This window comes from Mustela nivalis (assembly GCF_964662115.1).
Source record: "Mustela nivalis genome assembly, chromosome: 18".
Taxonomy (NCBI): Eukaryota; Metazoa; Chordata; class Mammalia; order Carnivora; family Mustelidae; genus Mustela; species Mustela nivalis.
The window spans coordinates 52,767,327-52,777,907 of NC_139037.1; the positions used below are offsets into that span (position 1 = coordinate 52,767,327).

Consider the following 10,581-nt stretch of genomic DNA (forward strand, 5'->3'; position numbering starts at 1 on the left):
CCAGGCGCCCCTCCAGAGGGATTTTGATGGACACCTTGTGTGTTTATGCAGGTACTGGTAATTCTGGCCAGTGTTGGGGCAAACAGAATTAATAGCAAAATCTCCCAAACCAGAAAACCTCCAGACAAACGTAGAAGAGAAAGAAAACACTTTAAAAAAATAAAAAAATATATTTTATTTATTTATTTGAGGAGATAGAGGGAAAAGCAAGTCCCCCACCAAGCAGGGAGCCCAGTGCAGGGCTTGATCCCAGGACCCAAGACCATGACCCAAGCCGAAGACAGGCACACAACCCACTGGGCCACCCAGGAGTCCCAAGAAAACACTTTCATTACAGAATAAGCATTAAACCAGATTGCGGTGCTAATTACAGGCAATCTACCAAATGATTACAGACCGAAAGAAATCTCACCCTTTCATACAGCCAAGCAGATATAACTTATTCACATGCTCAAGAAAAATAACAATTAGGCCTCAAGTAAGAGGATTTGACAGCACTTGAAATTTGGGGTGACCATGCATGTGTTAACTGGCTTTCTACCAAGTTGAAGTAAATTCACGTTTTTTTTAAAGATTTTATTTATTTATTTGACAGAGAGAGATCACAAGTAGGCAGAGAGGCTGGCAGAGAGAGAAGGGGGAAGCAGGCTCCCTGCTGAGCAGAGAGCCTGATGCAGGGCTTCATCTCAGGACCCTGAGATCATGACCTGAGCTGAAGGCAGAGGCTTAACCCACTGAGCCACCCAGGTGCCCCATAAACTCACATCTTTAGGACAGGAGTATTTCTGCACCGTGGAACTTTCTGCTACTGGAGTTAGGCTCCTACCATCATGCAGAAAACGAGGGGTGGGCATGCTATACCCATTGATGCTCACGTCAAAGAGGTTGATCCCATGCAGTTGAGAAAGAGATTCTTAGAAGGCATCTAGCCTTTGGCTAGGGTCATGATCCCAGGGTCCTGGGAACAAGCCCCATGTCGGGCTCCCTGCTCAGTGGATCTGCTTCTCCCTCTCCCTCTGCACCTCCCCTCCACTCATGTTCTCTCAAATAAATAAAATCTTAAAAAAAAAAAAAAAAAAGACATTCCTAGACCTGAAAGCTAAAAAAAGCTTTCTTCAGCTTTAAAGGATTTACGTATATTTCAAAGCTTTGAAGAAGGAAATTGTAAGATTGCTAAACTGAACATTCTAAGAAAAGGGAGGTGAAGGAAATATTTTCCCTTATTTTGAGCTCAGAGTATTATACTTCCTGTGCTGTATGTGTATTTGTCCCTACCACAACCAGGGCTAAGGCCCTATCACCTAGGGCTGGTGAGTACCTAAATTCCCACAGGCACAGAATTTAAGTAGCTGGGGTGGCCTTGAGTGCACTGTGCTCCTGCGCAAGGGTCTGAGCAAAAGGAGGGGGTAGGACTGGACAAAGCTCCCCAAGGACACAGAGCAGGGAGACAGCTCAGGCTTGGTTGAAGGGCTGTGCTGTAGACACAGACTTAGGTTGCCGCTGTGCCTGCCCTATTCCTGTGTACCTGTAGGCAAATGGCATCATGAGGGGCTTGTCAAAGCCTAGGTTGATAGAGGGCCAAGGCTGCTGCAGGAGACTCAGAACCAGGTTTTCTGTGGCCACTTGGGAGGGTTTGTGTGCAATCTTAGCACAGGCTTTGTAGCCCCACTTCCTGAGAAGGGAGCTGTGTGTGTGGGTGTGTGTCTGTGTGTGTGCATATGTCTGGGTCCAGAGAATAGATACTGACTTAATTCCCCCCAGTTTTTTTTTTTTAAGACTGTATTTATTTATATGACAGAGAGCAAGAGAGCACAAGTAGGCAAAGAGGCAGCCAGAGGGAGGAGCAGGCTCTCCGCTGAGCCAGGAGCCATATGGGGAACTCCATCCCAGCACCCTGGGATCACGACCAATCAACAAGCAAATTTAAAGTTAAATACATTATGGAGCCCCATATCCCATTAACCACCACTCATCCAGATCTCGGTTGCCCTTCCTTCTCCCTCCCAAGGATTTCTGTCTATTAATGTGTTCGAGTCTTTCTCTTTCCTGATTCTCTCCACTGTTTCTCCTTTCCTGTGATTCCCCTGGCTCCGCCCGGTTTTCTCCCCTTTTCTCTCTTTCACTACACCTACACCTTCCAGGGAACTCTTGAAACCTATTTCACCTTCCCTTACTCTTTCAGCCCAAGCTTTCGCACTGTTCCCATCTCCATAGATTTCGGCCTCTCTCTCCCTCCACCCTGTCCTCTCTGCTCCCCAGTTCCGTTCCCTCTTTCCTGTCACACCCTCTGGCTAAGCTCTCGCACTGCTGTTTCTCTCTGGGCGGTCATCCCTACCGCCTCTCTGTCCCAGCATCGTCTACCCAAAACTTTCCTCTCCTTCCCACTGTCTGCGTGAAGTGCGTCGCCCTTGTTACTCCACTTCTGTTAACCGAGGGCCCTGCTATTCGGCTCCTCTTTTTCCGGAGCGCGTCCCTTTCCTCCACATTTCGCTCGTTTCTTTTCTCCGCTGGCGACTTGCCCTTCCGCTCTTAGGGCCTCGTTGCAAGTCCCTCCCGCATCCTCCTCATCTCGCGTCTCTTACCGACCCTCTCACGGCTCTTTCCTCCGCCATTCTCTTTCTCCGCCCCCCACCCTATCCCTCGTCTGCCGCAGTCACGGCCTCCACAAGGCCTCCCATCCTCGCGAGGGACCTGCTCCGTCACTCCCCGCGATCTTCCGTCCTAAATCCCACTCCTGAAAGCCCGCACCAAAAAAGGTGCCCTTCCCGGGCCTCGGTCGCCTACACTGCACGCAGGGCTGCACGGATGCGTCTCAGGAGGTCCGCGCGGTCTGCGCGGAACCAGGGCCAGGGAGAGAGTCCGCGCGTCTGTGGGCCGAGCCGGGCCAGGCTGCGGCGCGAGACGCACACGCCCATCTCCCTGGACTCCCACGGCGCGGGTGCGAGCGGTGCCCGGGACGGCGTGAAGCACGGAGACAGCGCAGCAGGCGGCGTCCGAAGGCCCGAGGGCCGGAGACCACAGGCGGGGACCGACGCCGACGATGGGAACCGAAAGGCACCGGGACCCCGGGCCTGCAGCGCCGCCCGCAGGATTCTGTGTGTCTCCGCGACACGCTATTTACCGCGGTGGGAAGTGCGGGTGAAGGGACTCGAATGTACGTGGAGACCCCAGGGGTGCAGGCCTGGGGACCGAGATTCTGACGCAGGTAACAGAGAGGATCGAAAACAACAGAAGTCGTCGTGAGCTTTTAAGCTACCCAGTCGCGTCGGGGCCCACAGGGCTGTAAAAAACTGCGCGTGCGCGCTGGTGGAAGGGCAGGGCTGCGGCGCTGCCGGAGTGGAGCGCTTCCCGCAAAGGGAAGGGTAAGCTAAGTTTCCGCCCAGTGTGAGAACTCGGCAGACCCGGATGGAGCGCACCCGGTAATAGGCAGGTTGTGAAAAGAGGCAGGCCGGACCGCTCACCGTCTGAGGGCGGGGCTTGGGTGGAGCGCTTCCGGGAACGACCCGGACACACACACTGGCCAGAACGGGGCTGCGTGGACGGGATGGGGCGGAGCTTGGGGGAGCGCTTCCGGTAATGGGAGGAAAAAGGTTAGGATCCCTCCGTAAAGAACAGAAGGCCGGGGCCGAGCGGAAGCTGGGCTGAGAGCTTCCGCCACTGGGCGCACCCCAGCGAACCCCCTGGCTGGATCTTCAGGGGTGAGGCCAGAAACCTTAGACGGCCTGTGGGTGGGGCCTGGCTTTCTTCAGCCCGCTCCCAGGATGTGTCTTTCTTTGGGATTTCCAGCCTTTTGAATTTCTGTCGCTTCCTGTGGGACAGGCGTGCTGCCTAATTTAAGTGATGTCTCCAACAGTGTGAGGTAGAGCTGTAGTCGTTTGGGCCACTTAGGTTGAAAGCTAAAATATTTACGGTTTCTCAAGCTGAGACGGTTTTCGTTAAAAATGGTTTTGTCCTAGAGGTAGAGACGCTGCTCCTTGGAGAGGCCAACCAGACTCCGTGGTCTGGGACCCGTTCCTCGGTAGTGAATGGATGTGGCTCTTCGGCTGGATCCAGGAACTTAGGCTGGATCCAAAATGGGCCAAGGCTGGGTCCAGAATTTAACTTAAGCAATTTATCTAAGTAAGGAACATACCTGTCTGTAAAAGGGATGCAAACCTGAATGTGAAATGGGAAAACCTATCAATGCTAAATACTGCCATTTTTTATCAACATTTTCCAGTCACAGTGCTATGAAACTAGGAATCACTCATAAGGAAAATTTTGGAAAGAGCACAAATACAGGTGAATGATACAATCAATAAGTCAAACAAGAAATCAAGAGATCAAAATTTACACAGAAACAAATAAAAAAATGTCCAAAATATTTGGGATGCAGCAAAAGCAGTTCTAACAGGAAAGCAATACAAGCCTACCTCAAGAAGCAAGAAAATCTCAAACAACTTACATTTGAGGGAGCTAGAAAAAGCAGAACAGAGAAACCTAAAACCGACAGAAGAAAATAATAAAGATTAGAGCAGAAATAAATGAAATAAAAACTAAGGAAACAATAGAACAAAATAATGAAACCAGGAGCCTGTTCTTTGAAAAGATCAACAAAATCAATAAACCTCTAGCTGGACTAATTTTTTTAAAAAAACCCTAAAACAAAAACAAAACAGTGGACTCTGTGAACATCAGAAATGAAAGAGGAGAAGTAACAACTGACACCAAAGAAATACAAACAATTTTAAGAGAATATTATGAGGGGCGCCTGGGTGGCTCAGTGGGTTAAAGTCTCTGCCTTCAGCTCAGGTCATGATCTCAGGGTCCTGGGATGGAGCTTCGCATGGGGCTCCTGCTCAGCAAGGGGCCTGCTTCCCCTTCCCTCTCTGCCTGCCTTCCTTCCTACTTGTGATCTCTCTCTCTGTCAAATAAATAAAATCTTTTTTAAAAATTATGAGAAACAATATGCCAACAAATTAGGCAACCTAGAAGATATGGGTAGGTTCCCAGAAACATAAATTACCAAAACTGAAGCAGGAAGAAACAGAAAATTTCAACAACCAATTACTAGCAATGAAATTAAATTAGTAACCAAACACTCCCAACAAACAAAAGTCCAAGACCAAATGGCTTCACAGGCAATACCCTGAGACCAAAACCAGATGAAGACACCACGGGGTGGGGGTTGGGGGGGAGAGCTACAAGCCAATATCCCTGATAAACATAGATGCAAAAATTCTCAACAAAATACTAGCAAACCAAATCCAACAATACGTTAAAAAAATCATTCACCATGGGACGCCTGGGTGGCTGGCTCAGTTGTTTAAACGGCTGCCTTCCGCTCAGGTCATGATCCCAGCGTCCTCAGATCGAGTCCCACATCGGGCTCCTTGCTCGGCAGGGAGCCTGCTTCTCTCTCTGTCTCTGCCTGCCACTCTGTCTGCCTGTGCTCACTCTTGCGTGTGCTCTCTCTTTGGCAAATAAATAAATAAAATCTTTAAAAGAAATCATTCACCATGATCAAGCAGTATTCCTGGAATGCAAGCATGGTTCATATTCATAAATCAATATGATACATCACATTAGTAAGAGAAAGTATTTAAAAACATGATTATTTCAATAGATAGAGAAAAGCATTTGACAAAGTACAATGTCTAATCATCATAAAAACACTCAATAAAGTGGGTCTTTTTTTTTCCCCCCAATAAAGTAGGTTTCAGGGGAACATACCTCAACATAGTAAAAGGCCTTATATGAAAAACCTATAGCTAACTCAATGGGGAAACAGCTTTTCACCTAAGGTGAGGAAAATGACAAGGATGTCCACTCTCACCACAGTACTGGAATTCATAGCCAAGCAATCAGACAACAACCACCACAAAAAATCATCCAAGTGCTAAGGAAGAAGTAAAACTTTTACTATTTGCAGATAACTTGATACTATACATAGAAAAACTGTAAAGACTCCATAAAAATTACTAGTACCTATAAATTCAATAAAGTTGAAGGATATAAAATCGATATACAGAAATGTTACACTTCTATATTCCGATAATGAAGCAGCAGAAAGAGAAATTAAGAAAACAATCCCATTTACAATTGCACGCAAAATAATAAAATACCCAAGCATAAACTTAACAGAAGAGATGAAAGACTTCTCTGGAAACTATAAAACACTGATGAAAGAGACCAAGGACAATACAAGAAATGGAAAGACATTCCATGCTCATGCATTGGAAGAACAGATACTGGTAGAATATCTATGCTACCTGGGTGCCTGGGTGGCTCAGTGGGTTAAGCCTCTGCCTTCAGCTTGGGCCATGATCTCAGGGTCCTGGGATTGAGTCCCACATCTCTGCTGAGCAGAGACCCTGCTTCCTCCTCTCTCTGCCTGCCTCTCTGCCTACTTGTGACTTCTCTGTGAGTGTGTCAAATAAATAAATAAAATCTTTTAAAAAAAGAAAGAGTATCTATGCTACCCAAAGCAATCTACACATTTAATACAATCCCTATCAAAATACCAACAGTATTTTTCACAGAACTAGAACAAACAATCCTAAAATTTGTATGGAACCATGAAAGACCTTGAATAGACAAAGCAATCTTGAAAAAGAAAAACAAGCAGGGGAGGGGAAGGGAAATAAAAAGTAAAATAATTAAAAAGAAAAACAAAACTGGATGTATCACAATACCAGACTTCAAATTACATTACAAAGGTATAGGAATCAAAACCATATGGTACTAGCACAAAAACAGACACATAAGCCAATTGAACAGAATAGAAAGCCCCCAAATAACCCAAAATTATATGGTCAATTGATCTTTAACAAAGGAGGCAAGAATATGCAATGGAAAGAGAGTCACTTCAACAAATGGTGTTTGGAAAACCAGGATTCATGATCTAAACGTGAGACCTGAAACCATAAAAATCCTAGAAGAGGCAGTGATTTTTCTTACATTAGTCATGCAACATTTTTCTAGATGTTTCTTAGGCAAGGGAAATAAAAATAAACTACTGGGACTCTATAAAAACAAAAAGCTTCTGCACAGTGAAGGAAACAATCAACAAAACTAAAAGGCAAACTGTGGAATGGGAAAAGATATTTGTAAATGACATATATGACAAAGAATTAGTATCCAAAATATATAAAACATATGATAAAGAGTTAGTATCCAAAATATATATAACTCAATATCCAAAAACCAAATGATCCAATTTAAAAATGGGCAGAAGTCATGGATAGACATTTCCCCAAAGATGACATTCAGATGGCAGCAGATACTTGGAAATATGCTCAACATCACTCTTCATTAGGGAAATGGAAATTAAAACTACAATGAGCTATCACCTCACACCTGGCAGAATGGCTGAAACAAAAAACTCAGGAAAAAAACAAGAGCTGGTGAGGGTATGGAGAGAAAAGAAACCCTCTTGCACTGTTGATGGGAATGCAAACTGGTGCAGCCACTGTGAAAAACAGTATGGAGGTTTCTCAAAAAGTTAAAAATAGAATGACCCTATGATTCATTAATTGCACTGCTGGGTATTTACCTCCTAAACACAAAAACAGTAATTTTCAAAAGGATACACGCACCCTAAAATTATTGTGACATCATTTACAATGGCCAAATTATGGAAACAGCCTGTGTCCATCAACAGCTGAGGGTAAGGAGATGTGGTGTATGCATACAATGGAATATTTTCAGCCATAAAAAAAGAATGAAATCTTGCCATTTGTTAACAACATTGATAGAGCAAGAAAGTATAATGCTAAATGAAATAGGCCAGTCAAGGAAAGAAAAATGGTATATGATTTCACTTGTATGTGGAATTTAAGAAACAAAACAAACAACCAAAGGGGAAAAAAGAGAGACTAGGAAAGAGACTCTTAACTATTGAGACCAAACTGATGGTTACCATAGATTTGGGGGCGGGTAGGCTAAAAAGTGATGGAGATTAAGGAATGCACTTGTCCAGATGAACACTGGGTGAGGTATGAAAGTGCTGAATCACTTATCATTCATCTGAAACTAGTATTACACTGTATATGGCTGGAATTTAAATTTTAAAACCTTAATAAAATAACAAACCACCACCACCAACACCTAGCCCCAAACAATTTCAAGTTTCTGTCTTTACAGGGAGAGGGGAGAAAAAAAAGGAAAATTGATGCTGATCTATAAGGCAAGTAACTTTCTTTTTTCTTTCAGCTCTTAAAGATCTGCCTGAAGGGGTGCCTGGGTGGCTCAGTGGGTTAAGCCTCTGCCTTTTGCTCAGGTCATGGTCTCAGTGTTGTTGGATTGGGCCCTACATCAGGCTCTCTGCTCAGCAGGAAGCCTGTTCCCCCTCCCACACACACCCTCACCACCTGCCTCTCTGCCTACTTGTGATCTTAAAAAAAAAAAAATTCTGCTTGAAGACCACCAAAGAACACTGCCACATACTTAAGAAATCAGCCTGGTTCTCCTGCCCACTCTCCACTCTATGCACTATAATTCAATAAGGGCAGAAGGGTGGAAGTGGGTAAGAGCAAACGGGGGACAGATGGCCTCAGGGTGTCAGGTAACCTCTGAAATCTGACAGCCCACAGCAGGTGATCTTTGCACACCTACATAACCTTAGTGCCTCTCAGAAAGAGTGGCTATTGAAAAGAAATCACTTTCCTTTCAGGGTTTATCCTCTGGTTGCTCCAGACTTAAGATTTCAAAGGGGGGTGAAAGGGGGAAGAGGACTTAAAAAGGAGGGTGGTGTAATTAAAAAGATGATTTTTTCCAAAGCTATAGCCTCTGCCCTAAAAGTGATCAAATCTATACTAACTTGGGAGAAAGTGTTAAAAAGAGCTCCATTTAAGACCCCAAAGGAAAACAAGAAAGTACAGAAAGGATGCCTGAGTGGCTCAGTGGGTTAAAGCCTCTGCCTTCGGCTCAGGTCATGATACCAAGGTCTTGGGATCGAGTCCTACATCGGGCTCTCTGCTCCACAGCGATCCTACTACCTCCTCTCTCTCTCTCTCTCTGCCTGCCTCTCTACTTGTGATCTCTGTCAAATAAATAAAATCTTAAAAAAAAAAAAAAAGGTACAGGAAAACAAAAAACTTGATTTTCAAGAAGCATCATTCCACTGTTGTGACCCAGACGCCACCACCCAGTACCTGGCCCCTGCCATGACCCCAGTGAAAGTTGGGAAAGGAACTATATGGGAAGTTCTAAGTGCAGACTGTGAGGCTTCCAGCACCCTGGACTCCCAGGAGGCACTGGGTGGGGTCACCACATGCCAGTGAAGGTCTGGAACTGGAAGGCTTTACCGCAGCTCCCCTGGTGGCACTGAACTGCAGTTTTCCATCCCAGCATGCTCCCTCCCTCCCAGGACTCCCCCTCACGGACCCCCCTCTCCCCCCCGCCAACTTTTACATTGTTCAGGAAAGAGGCCAGCTTTCTCAGTGCCAAGCCTCAGTCCTCAGGGCTCCCAGAGGTGTTGGGTGTGGGCTGGCATAGCACCCTCATGTCCTCCCTGTGGTCCAGCCAACACTGGCTATCATATCACTCAAGTCCCCAGTTCCCAGGGGCTTTGGTGGCTACTGGCAAGCTCTCCGAGATCCAAGTAGCTACATCCAGAATGCGTTCAATGTAGCCACCACAGGGGTGGGTGGTGTGCCTTCCTGGCTCCAAGGGAGTATGAAAAGGGGACTATGGATGGGCTCCTAAAGAGTCTCACTGTGAGAAAGGGAGAGTCCAATATGTGGACCCATCCCAGGTGCTGGAAAGTGGGAGCTAGGGAAGTTCCACCTGAAAGTGAGAAGAGCCGCTACCTGTGGGAGTTTTCCTCAGGATAAAAGTATTAAAAACTTAGACTAGTAACATTAACAATAAACATGTCCAGGAACTTATATATCTTTGAATGGCACCAAAGGACCCTGCATTTTGATAGGAGTGTTGTCTGTTCCTCTTATGTAAACACATCACTAAGGTGAAAGATGTTGCTAAAAATTATAGGACCATGATCATTTCTAATGGGGAACCAATGGTAAGTAGAGTATTGAATTGCAGTCAACATGATAAATGTAGCTCACACATTATATTCCCATGCAGGATCCTCTGACTCTGAAGACAAAATAATTATCAGCCATTACAAGCTGAAAGAATGGCTTCAGGAATGCGACCATCAGAACAATCTTACCACAATCAGTATTCAGAATCACTGGAAATTTCTCTCTTCTCTACCATTATCTCCTCCTTTACTCTACTTGGTGCAGGGTGAGGTCCACAGATTTGATTCTCAAGCACCTGACTCTAGCCAACTCTTTAGCCCTGCTTCCTAAAGGAGTCTCCCAGACAGTGGCAGCTCTTGATTTGAAAGATTTCCTGGCTGATGTCAGATGCACACTTGTTTTCTGTCTTCAGAGTGGGAAGGGGTGTGCCCATCAGCAGCACCTGTCTCTTGAGTATCTTCCAGGGTATCACAGTCACCCCCAGAAGCTCCACCATGGGCAGAACTTAAAGTGAAAGGTTCCAGGTACATTGGCTCCTTTTTTTCCTGGTGCTGGATCCTACTAATACTGGTAAATATCTCTTTTCTTGTGTATGTGACTGGCAAATGGA

The 10,581-nt window shown here is 45.6% G+C and overlaps 1 long non-coding RNA gene across 1 annotated transcript in view; it reads left to right on the forward strand.

Moving 5' to 3' along the window:
* LOC309852832 overlaps positions 1-10,581 on the forward strand; it is a 642,903-nt gene that overhangs the window by 18,468 nt on the left and 613,854 nt on the right. The gene's annotated exons all lie outside the window — the stretch shown is intronic.